A 12,084-nucleotide genomic window follows, 5' to 3' on the forward strand; every position below is an offset into this window, starting at 1 on the left:
CCTAGCGTTCCTAACCAAGATTTGTGTGTGCCTGGAAAACGTACTGTTTAAAAGGAATACGCGCCGGTAAAGAAATTGCCTTATTTTATTTTATTACATTTGCAGCTGCTAAAAGTGTCATTAAAATTGAGAACCATTCCTGATGGGCACTTTTTTCGATACAAACACATTAATAGTATAGACGTGCAGGTTGCGAAAAGTTTCGAAAAAGTTGGATTAGTTCTCGGAAGTTTCAGGAAAATTTCACAGGAAACAAATGAACTATACTAAAATATGTCAAATTTGTAGACAGCTAAATTATAAGTTCTTCATTTACTGCTATCCAAACACTTGCAGCATGCAGTTTTTGTTTACGGAATTCTGTTTGGTAATTTTATCACTTCAACAAATTGTACTGACCGTGTTACTACCAATAAATATCCACTAAATAAGGTAAATCACTATCATGGATCATATGCTATTCCTTTCGTCGTACTCGCCCACCGAGAGTTCCGTACTTTTTAGTATTTGTTGTTATAGCGGCAACAGAAATACATCATCTCTGAAAATTTTAACTGTCTGTGTCTAGCTATCACAGTTCATGAGATACAGCCTGGTGACAGACAGACGGACAGAGGGACAGACAGACAGTGGAGTCTTAGTAATAGGGTCCCGTTTTTACTTTTTGCGTACGGAACCCTAAAAACAATCAAATTGATAACCTCTTTTCCGGCAAAGAGTAACTTTAAAGCAGTTACGGAAATGAAACTGAAATACTCTTAAAATAAAATGGGTGAAACAGTGCTTGGAATAAATAATGTACTTCAATAAACAGGCACTGGCCGTTCTCGGAACATGCCTCGGAGTTATTCCAGTTGCCCACAGAGCACGAGCGAGTCAGGGAGCCCGATTAAGGAATGACTCACGCTAGACCGGGCTTGGGCCGGGCCGGAGCTTCCGGCGCTTCGTTTTCTATGGAAAGCACTACGTGATCACCGATCAGCCGTCATAGAAAATGACATGTCGGACGCCTCGGCCCGGGCACGACCCGGTCTAGCGTGAGTCACGATTCAGACCGACACCAGTCTGCCTCTCTACCAAGTAACTTACCAACACTTACTTATCTGCAGCGAATATCTCCACCATATTGTATCCTTAATACACAAACAAATGATACACACCTCAGGAGGGATAGGTAAGTCTCGATAATTCAGTATGTGGAGCAGCGAACTACTGAATCCCTGTGTCGTGAATTCGTATCTTGCCCAAGGTTTTTTAGCCAACGTTTTCGTTTCAAATTTCGTTAGCCAACGGCTCTGTAGCCAGAAGCACGTAAAGTGTTAACTACCGCACTAGGGCGGTAACTAGCACTATATGTGCGTATAGTTATCGAAAATTTAAAGGGCCATATGTACTGTAAAACGTTGTATAGACGTGCGACAAGGTAATTCGCACTTGTATCGTAATGTACAATTTATATTCTTATATGGTGTTCTTTCACCCATACTCTGTAAGATATTGCAATCACCTGCCTCTGGAACGCACCCACTAACACTAATTGACTCGTAGCTGTTCACTTTAACGGTTATAGCCTCGTCTCTATCGCACACCGGTACATAATGAGAGGAGTGATTCCAATGCGGATTTCATTCGGTTACCCTGGCATGGTATTTATGGTTGCGTTCATCGCGAAAATGTTCCGGCCTAGCCAAGGTGACAATCGCTATCACTACGACAACGAAACGATTTGTGTCTCTCTATTACTCTTCCATTTAGTGCGACAGTGACAGTCGCGTTTTGATCGCTACGGAGCGTAAGCGATTGGCATGTTGGCTACGCGGCCTGGTTAGTACCACTAGAAAGTTCTTTTCGAAATAATAATATTAGGGACATTTTTTTTTCGATGACTAGGATAATCAAAAGGCGTGTATTAAATACTACACGTCGACATTCAATCAGCAAAGGCAAGGCATTTATGAATTATGGCATATAGCCTATGGCCTAGCATCATAATCACAACAAGTTCAAGCATGTTTGAGAAATTCATGACTCAAAATCTTAGCTCTCCAAAGATACCAATGAAAAATTAAAATATAAACATATCATTATGAGTTGCCGTGCCGTTAAAATTCTTCCTCGCGTTACCTACCATAGGTTACTACATACTACATATTACAGGCGATAAAGCCAGATGGAAACATATTAGCAAATACATACATAAAATGTTAGATAAGGCATCTACGACCAAGGACTAGGTACTTAAAATGCCCGTTCTGGTTAATGGAATACGGCTGTTTACCTCGCTATAATAAGGCCCCGAGACTGCTTTGATAAGCTCATGAGTTTGTTGGCAGCCGTTATATACCCACAGACTAACGCGGAGCTTTGAAATATTTATAATACCATATAGTATATAAATAATGAACTGTTTCTGAAATGATGTTCCTGGTAAATCTGTTGTAACAGCATCAAAATAAGTTAATGCGTTCATGGAACATGTGTACTCCGCTATAGCAGATCGAAAAGCGTAAATTTTGGACCGTGTAACAATAAACAATATCACAGAAAAATATAGTTTTTAACATTTAAAAGCGCTCTTCAAGGGTTAGGTGGTTCAGAAGAATCAACTACACCACACCGCTTAAAATAACTGGCTGTGGGATAGAACACTGGAACGCATTTCGTCGGGTGAGAATACGTTTGTGCCACACGCCACTTACATGGTTTGCAGGAGAGCGAAAAGAATTTTTTTTCGAAAAGTTTTACATTTAGGAAATATTGAAATTATTTATCATTTAGGCACATATATTTACTATTTATAGTATCATACAAATATTGTAAATATAGTGGTAATCATAAAATAAAAGCTTCAATTTTGCCATATCCGTTTTTGATGAGTAGGTAAATGTTAAACGTGCAATGTATGATTAATGACACAAACGTTTTGGATATGTCACACTTTTGTGTTGATTTTCTGTTAAAAGAGTGTAATTATCCTATAGCAAAATGAGGATATGGCACAACATTTTTGAAAAATAGTTTTTTTCTAAAACCGATTGCTGTCAATTATAGCATTTTTTTTTATTTTAGGAATTATTAAAAAAACCGGGCAAGTGCGAGTCGGACTCGCGCACGAAGGGTTCCGTACCATAATGAAAAAAAAAACCGGAAAAAAAAATGCAAAAAAAAACGGTCACCCATCCAAGTACTGACCACGCCCGACGTTGCTTAACTTTGGTCAAAAATCATGTTTGTTGTATGGGAGCCCCATTTAAATCTTTATTTTATTCTGTTTTTAGTATTTGTTGTTATAGCGGCAACAGAAATACATCATCTGTGAAAATTTCAACTGTCTAGCTATCACGGTTCGTGAGATAGAGCCTGGTGACAGACAGACGGACGGATGGACGGACGGACGGACGGACAGCGAAGTCTTAGTAATAGGGTCCCGTTTTACCTTTTGGGTACGGAACCCTAAAAGTCTTAGTAATAGGGTCCCGTTTTACCTTTTGGGTACGGGACCCTAAAAATGATTTTGCCAAAAATGAATATGGCACAAACGTATTCTCAACCGACGATTTGTGATAGGCCGGCTGAGGTCGCTCTTCGCTTTGATAAACTCATAAGTTAGTTACGTAGACTCCGCACAATGACATACTCGAAGTGGTTACGGTCACTTCATATATAGTAGACTACCACTTACGCGACCCGGACCCAGGGACCGGAACCGGTTACCTTAACCGGGGTTTTTCATAGGGTTATTTTAGAAGTGGTTATAAAAACCCCTACCATAACGGTAACCGTCTGATGAGGTAACACTTTGATTCGGTAACCGTATCAGATCGAGTTAACCTCGGTTACCGGTAACCGAAATAAAAACCCAGTCGATTCAGTTACCTCATAATAAGGTTTTGAACCAGTTCAAACGATTGTAATCTTTACGCACACTTAAATTGAACTTATTATTGAATAACCTTGGTTGGCATGGGCGGTCTATTAAGTCTCCAGCACAAACACGTTTTTTTGTCGGTAACTTCGCTTATTGTCAATTTAAACAATATTGTACTTTGAGTCCTTAAGCTAAAATTGAAAACATTATTGAGCGATTACAGTATTATTTTGGAGCGACAGCCGCAGCGCGGCCATTCCTTTGTTTATCTTTATACCTGTGTGTGTTCTTATTGTTTTTGTTCATTTCGGAGCAATTCTAGTTTGGAATTTTTAGAAAAGGGCTTGCTGCAAGTATACACCATCCTATCCTAGCAATATCTGCTATTATTTAGTTATATTTTTAATGCTACTTAGATATTATTTTTCTATTTTCGGGTTCAAACTTGGTATGTACCTACAGATTAAAGACTGATTTAAGGAAAAATTTTAACCTAACTAGTAATTTTACTGGTAGGTATAGTTTATCTTTAGATAGAGTGATTAAAAAAAACACTTTGTGATAAAGATACTTACATGCGTTTGCGGATTGTGGTAGTGTGGTAGATATTTAACCATTGTTGACAAATGACATAATAGTTATTATGAGCTTATTTTATAATAAGCAATTACTTTTAAACGTTTTCAGATGCGGTGAGTTGTGTCAGCTAAAAGTCGTACTTTACCTTGTTTTGCTTAATGCAGCGAGCAGAAAAAAAAATATATATATATTATCTATAGCAGTGATAACCTTATTTTAATACTTCAAATCTTTCATTAATACCAGAATTCATTATATTTATTAAGTATCTGTAACATTGGTAAGTGAAATAATTTTGATTAAATTAAATAGATACATACTTAGTAAGCAGTGTTGGGCATTCAAGAATAAAATCATTATTTGAATAAGAATTCCTAAGAATAAAATCATGTTGATTTTATACCCGTCAAAATTATTCAAATAAAAAAATTAATAAGAATAATCTCATACTTAATCAAGTACAGTGAAACCTGGTTAATTGGCACCTGGATAAATGGAAAACCTCAATAATTACAACCAAAAGTCCGGTCCCGGTCCCTTGAGACCAAAAGGCCTCTATAATTGAAATTATGGAACCTCTATAATTGCAATTTAGATTTTTAGGGCTTTTCGTAATTTTGCCTCTGTAATTGACCACATCGCAACTAAGACCTCTATAATTGACACTGTGCTTGAAAAAAACCGTTATTTTTGCTCTTCTTTTTACCTCTATTATTGAAACTAGTCTTACTTATTACCTCTGTAATTGAAATAATGTAGTTGTAGACAGCAGAAACAATATTTTAATAGCAATGATCATTTTATTTATATCTTCATCCAGAATTAATTTTATTTATTGGGTATCTATCGCAGCCTGTAGTAGATGAAATAGTTTTGATTAAAACAAAAACAAAGTATGCTTTTTACGTTCTAATAAAACTTTCTTCTACAATTCAAGGGAATTTTTTAATCTAAATATCTAAATAAATCTACTTTCAATGGTTATTTGCACCTCCATAAAAGAAATTTGTCAGAACGCAACCTCTATTAATGAAAACCTCTATAATTGACACAACGATTTTTTGAACCTCGTTAATTGACACGACCTGCTTAAATGAAAAACATGGTTAATTGACAAAAAATGGCCGATCCCTTGAGATTGCAATTATCCAGGTTCCACTGTAAATGTAATCATGATTTTATATTCTTAATAATATTCCTGGATTAAAACGTAGTCTGGGTGCCGTATAGATAGAAGTAAATAATAATAGTTTCTTGTCTAATTTATACCTAATTTTATTCAATAAAATCTTAAGAATTTAATTTACTGCCGCATAGTCTTTGTATTGGTCGATACCGGTATTGCTTTTAATGTGATAACTAAATCATCAGGTACAATTCAGCTGATCTGATCGGATGGTGGATAGCGAAACACTTCAATGGCTCACTGTGCCTAATTTAATGTAAAAAATAAAATACCGGCCAAGTGCGAGTCGGACTCGCGCAGGAAGGGTTCTGTACCATTACGCAAAAAACAGCAAAGAAATCACGTTTGTTGTATGGGAGCCCAACTTATATATTTATAATATTCTGTTTTTAGTATTTGTTGTAATAGCGGCAACAGCAATACATAATCTGTGAAAATGTCAACTGCCTAGCTATCACGGTTCATGAGATACAGCCTAGTGACAGGCAGACGGACAGCCGAGTCTTAGTAATAGGATCCCGTTTTTACCCTTCGGGTACGGAACCCTAAAAAAGATGTTTTTAAAGGTATGATAAGGAATAGCTCGATATGGTGTATTCCTATTTCTCTCCGCCGGGCACAGATGGGAATAGGCACATATATATGTCCCCACCTCATGTATCGCGGCGGTCACGTTGGGCAGGAACAAATGGGGAAAGTATTTATGATTTTTTCTGTTTTCGAATTATGTTTAGTATGTAGTTTCAGTGTCCGAGTTACTACCGAGACTCATTGTGTTTTTAAAAGTTCAGCTGATATTTAAAATTTGCATTCATTATTAGACGGAAATGAATAGATATTAATATCGTTTGACACACCGCCTACCACACGTGTTTAGCAAATGCTGACAAAAAATTCACCACGCCACGACTTAATCTTATTGTTATTGCCAATGAGTAATAAATGACGGTCTCAAGTGGAAACACGCCAAATAATACAATACAATTCATGCTGCGATCTGCGACTTTCTGCAAATCTAGTGATAAGCGTAGGACTATTTTCTTACCTGCTGTAATTTGCTATCTCATTCACTTTCCGTAGGTGTGAAAGAGATAGCATACGCAAGACCTCAAGGCTGATAAGAATAATAAACAAAATACATACTTAATTGGCAAAGGAATATACATTGAACCATCATAATTATAATTTCGCAGTTTACTTTATATGTAGTTTCATTATCAAATTATCATCGCCACAAAATAAACAAAATAAACAAAATAAACAAAATAAACAAAATAAACAAAATAAACAAAATAAACAAAATAAACAAAATAAACAAAATAAACAAAATAAACAAAATAAACAAAATAAACAAAATAAACAAAATAAACAAAATAAACAAAATAAACAAAATAAACAAAATAAACAAAATAAACAAAATAAACAAAATAAACAAAATAAACAAAATAAACAAAATAAACAAAATAAACAAAATAAACAAAATAAACAAAATAAACAAAATAAACAAAATAAACAAAATAAACAAAATAAACAAAATAAACAAAATAAACAAAATAAACAAAATAAACAAAATAAACAAAATAAACAAAATAAACAAAATAAACAAAATAAACAAAATAAACAAAATAAACAAAATAAACAAAATAAACAAAATAAACAAAATAAACAAAATAAACAAAATAAACAAAATAAACAAAATAAACAAAATAAACAAAATAAACAAAATAAACAAAATAAACAAAATAAACAAAATAAACAAAATAAACAAAATAAACAAAATAAACAAAATAAACAAAATAAACAAAATAAACAAAATAAACAAAATAAACAAAATAAACAAAATAAACAAAATAAACAAAATAAACAAAATAAACAAAATAAACAAAATAAACAAAATAAACAAAATAAACAAAATAAACAAAATAAACAAAATAAACAAAATAAACAAAATAAACAAAATAAACAAAATAAACAAAATAAACAAAATAAACAAAATAAACAAAATAAACAAAATAAACAAAATAAACAAAATAAACAAAATAAACAAAATAAACAAAATAAACAAAATAAACAAAATAAACAAAATAAACAAAATAAACAAAATAAACAAAATAAACAAAATAAACAAAATAAACAAAATAAACAAAATAAACAAAATAAACAAAATAAACAAAATAAACAAAATAAACAAAATAAACAAAATAAACAAAATAAACAAAATAAACAAAATAAACAAAATAAACAAAATAAACAAAATAAACAAAATAAACAAAATAAACAAAATAAACAAAATAAACAAAATAAACAAAATAAACAAAATAAACAAAATAAACAAAATAAACAAAATAAACAAAATAAACAAAATAAACAAAATAAACAAAATAAACAAAATAAACAAAATAAACAAAATAAACAAAATAAACAAAATAAACAAAATAAACAAAATAAACAAAATAAACAAAATAAACAAAATCAACAAAATCAACAAAATAAACAAAATAAACAAAATAAACAAAATAAACAAAATAAACAAAATAAACAAAATAAACAAAATCAACAAAATAAACAAAATCAACAAAATAAACAAAATCAACAAAATAAACAAAATCAACAAAATCAACAAAATAAACAAAATCAACAAAATAAACAAAATAAACAAAATAAACAAAATAAATAAATAAATAATATAAATAACATTAATACAATGAATATTATTAATAAAATAAACTACATTCATAAAATGAATATTATTGATAAAATATTAATAAAATAATTATTATTAATAAAATAAATATCATTAATGAAATAAATTAATTATAGTAAATAAATAAACATAAAAGTTAAAACAAAATTAAGAAAATTAACAAAGTTAACAATTAATAAATTTACTATTTTTTTTAGTATTTTACTGACGGCACATCACTAAATACGGATGTAGCAAACCTATAAGCAACCGATAATAAAGGTTACCATAACTGAATAAAAACCTGTTAAAAACCCCTAACAAAAACCCTATCGCGATTGGGTTTTGAGATTAACTCGGTTAAAGGTTAAGGTTACCGTTTCAATAAGCTTACCATTACAATCAGGTAACAGTATGATAGGGTTACCGAATGATACGGTAACCGAATCGATTGGGTTACCGAATGGATAGGATTAAGCGTAAAGAGGGGTTTTCCGGTCCTTGCCCGGACCGCTCAATACTATTTGACGGATTTTTCTACTAGCCAGAATGGCCGCTACGGTGTACCTACGGGGCATGTTTACCTCGCTACATTATTGGCGCCGAGAGACAGCTTCGATAAGCTCGTGCATGAGTTTGTCGACTGCCGTTACACCCACGGACTAATAACGCCGCGACTAAGATGTCTACAAAATGGCTCAGTATAAATAGGTAGGTACCTTTATTATTATGGCGCAAGATAATGCAACTTTTTTGCAAGCGTTGAATTTGTTTTATTTGAGCAAAGGAATCGACATTGGTGAAGTAAATTGTAATAGGTATGAGAAATGTTGCTTTTGCACTGACCGCTATAATAAAAGTCATGAATAATTTTATATTTTCACGAAGGACTAGTAATATTTTGTTTGTTTTTCTTTGAGTTTCTTTTCCATTCGATATATTCGATATATTATATATAATTTATATATTTTTTTTTTTATATTTATATCTAATTTATATTATATATAATAATATGATATTTCATCCTGGTTTCAAATTACTATTATTTGATTATTTTTGCAAAGCGCGTTATTACATCGTGAACCAATATCTATCATGAAATGTAATGAAAATCGAATAACTAACAAGTTTCCTTTGAAGTCACTTCCTTTTATATTTTTTAAGTCAACAAAAAAGACGTGGTAATAATATAACAAAAAATCTTAAAGTCCGTAGATATTAAGTGAACAAGTGTATGTATAGGGCTACATTAATACACCGCAAGGATGCACTCAGGCCCGTCCACCTGGAGGCATTTAAACACCCTTTTAGCACTCTTGCCTCTCCGTAAAAGTGACGCAGAAAATGTCATCTCGGAATACTTGGAGCGAGGAAAAAATATTTCGTACCGACGCGATCCGAGAGTGGCTTTTACCGCTTCCATTGAGACAGATTAGGGAAGCCCCAGTAAATTAAAGGTGCGTTTTAATTTTTAAATCAGGCAACTACACCAGTAAGTTTTTTTTTATATAACACAACGGTAGCAAACAAGCATACGGCCCGCCTGATGGTAAGCAGTCACCGTAGCCTATGGACGCCTGCAACTCCAGAGGTGTTGCATGCGCGTTGCCGACCTTTTAAAAACCTGTACACTCCTTTTTTGAAGAACCCCATACTGTAGACCCTCGGGAAAACCTCGGAAGGGAGATCATTCCACAACGGGAGCGTCCGCGGGAGGAAATTCCTCTTAAATCGCACAGTACGGGACCATTTAGGTTCTAGGGTGTGAGGATGAACACCCTGCCGGCGGCGAGCGGTGCGGTGATAGAAAGCGGCCGTTGGCATCATGTCAAATAATTCCTCAGAGCACAGCCCATTGTACAAGCGGTAGAACACACACAAGGAGGCAAAGTCTCTCCTTAGACTTAAAGGTTCAATACCGCTTGTGAGTTTGGGATCATCGACGATTCTTACAGCGCGCCTTTGGACTGAGTCGAAGGGTCCAAGCTGGCATCCAGGTGCTCCTGCCCAAAGGTGACAGCAGTACTCCATATGGGGTCTGACTTCCGATTTATACATGCAGAAGCAGTCTTTGCCCCGGAGTAAAGTATCGCCTCGCTTTATTACCCAAGTAATGACAAGTTATTTATTGGATTGGAGATTTAAATTGACGGAGAGAAAGAAAAGTAGATGGAAAACCGGACAGATAGAAAATGAGCTACAGGTCGGGCTCCTTAGAAAATTCCTTAGGTAATTTAAAGAATCTGGTAAGGATTTTTGGAAAATGAAATGAGGAATATTTTTTGATTTGTCGATTTCAAATGGTTGTACGTACGAATACAACCCTGCGCAGGATTTCAATTTGTATGTTGTATTACATTTTTACATTATTTGAACTTTTAAAATCTAGATATAGATTTGACATTGATCGCACCTTTATTTTGGTGCGAACAAGATGCAAATTGGGACCATCAATTTTAGTAGGTATTTACATGCCGCTGTACACTGCACTAGTCGTAATTGTGCAAAGTGAGCGCCGGGAGCGGACAGCGACAGCGCGGCATATCGCCCGCCACATTACCGAAGTAGCGAACTGAGAACAACACGTCGCACCTTACGGATTAGCATTGCAAATGTCTCCAGAGCCCGGAATGTTCCACAGCGTTCTAGAATGTTTCGCGCCGCTAGCGTGCTTCCGGGTTTGATTGTCACGAACGTATCCGAACTTCAAGTGAATAAGGGCGGTTTCAGACTAGCTATTTTTATGCGCGTCGTTCGCGTTTCAAAAATCACCGGCGTATCTGCTCGAACTGGTGCATGACAGCTCGCATCGCATGAGCTTATTAGCTCGACACCTATAGAGAAAAAGTGAATTGTTGAGTATTAAAATAACGGTTTTCATTTGTAGCTTCCGATAACATTTTTTGTTTCCCAAAAAGTTTTAAGTCATAATGTATTGTTTGTCTGCATTTTCGTTAGTCATAATTTGTTTGGTTCAGAAACGCGTATACTTTTCAGGATTGCCATAAAACAAACCTAACCTAACCTAACCTGTCTATATATAACCTTACGAAAATCCTGAAAAGTTTACGGTTTTGGTTTGGTTATTCAGTTTTAGGACTAATGATAATATGACAAACAATACATTATGTGACATGGCTAAAAACTTTATATCTAACAAAGGGACCCCATTTAGATATGTTCTAGGAATATTGAATAAGTATCAAGAAAGAAACAAAGGTAAGTATATATTTTTTTGTTTCTGTTCTATTTCAATAGGCATCAGTTTGCTACTATGAACTTTCATACGGGTACATTTTAATAGATTCGCATGACAAACGCTAAAAGAAAAACCAGTTCTGCATTCCAATTCGCTTTAGGTACTACTTGCAAGTGTACACTGAAAGTTTAAATATGACAAACATACAACAAACATCACAAACGTCAAACAAAAAGAAAAAAAAAAGAAAAAAGAGTCACATGATTATTTCCATACATTATTTAAGTTTCGACTGGCGTTTTCTATCACTAAGCTTTGTGTCAGTTGGATGCAATCGTAAAGTTGGTAACTTTATCATATTAAGAGGTATCGAGGTTTTAAAAATATGATATTGGTTTGATATTAATCTTCGTGTACCTACCTAAGTATCCTTAATATACATTACAATACCTACCTAAATTTGCGTTTTAAAATACGGCGCATGTTCATCCCACTACCTCCCTTAAATTGAAATCTGCGTTATCTACCACAAACTGGTTCAGAGGAAAACCTCTGAATGAATGAATCCC

The 12,084-nt window shown here is 33.8% G+C and overlaps 1 long non-coding RNA gene across 1 annotated transcript in view; it reads left to right on the plus strand.

Annotated features, from left to right (window-relative positions):
- Positions 1–10,257, plus strand: part of LOC134798746 (uncharacterized) — a 245,129-nt gene extending 234,872 nt beyond the window's left edge. Inside the window, exon 2 of the long non-coding RNA XR_010145265.1 lies at positions 9,814–10,257. This is a non-coding gene — a long non-coding RNA (uncharacterized LOC134798746). The remainder of the gene's footprint in view (positions 1–9,813) is intronic.
- The last annotated feature ends 1,827 nt before the right edge of the window (positions 10,258–12,084 follow it).

The sequence above is a fragment of the Cydia splendana genome, chromosome 17 (assembly GCF_910591565.1).
Source record: "Cydia splendana chromosome 17, ilCydSple1.2, whole genome shotgun sequence".
NCBI lineage: Eukaryota > Metazoa > Arthropoda > Insecta > Lepidoptera > Tortricidae > Cydia > Cydia splendana.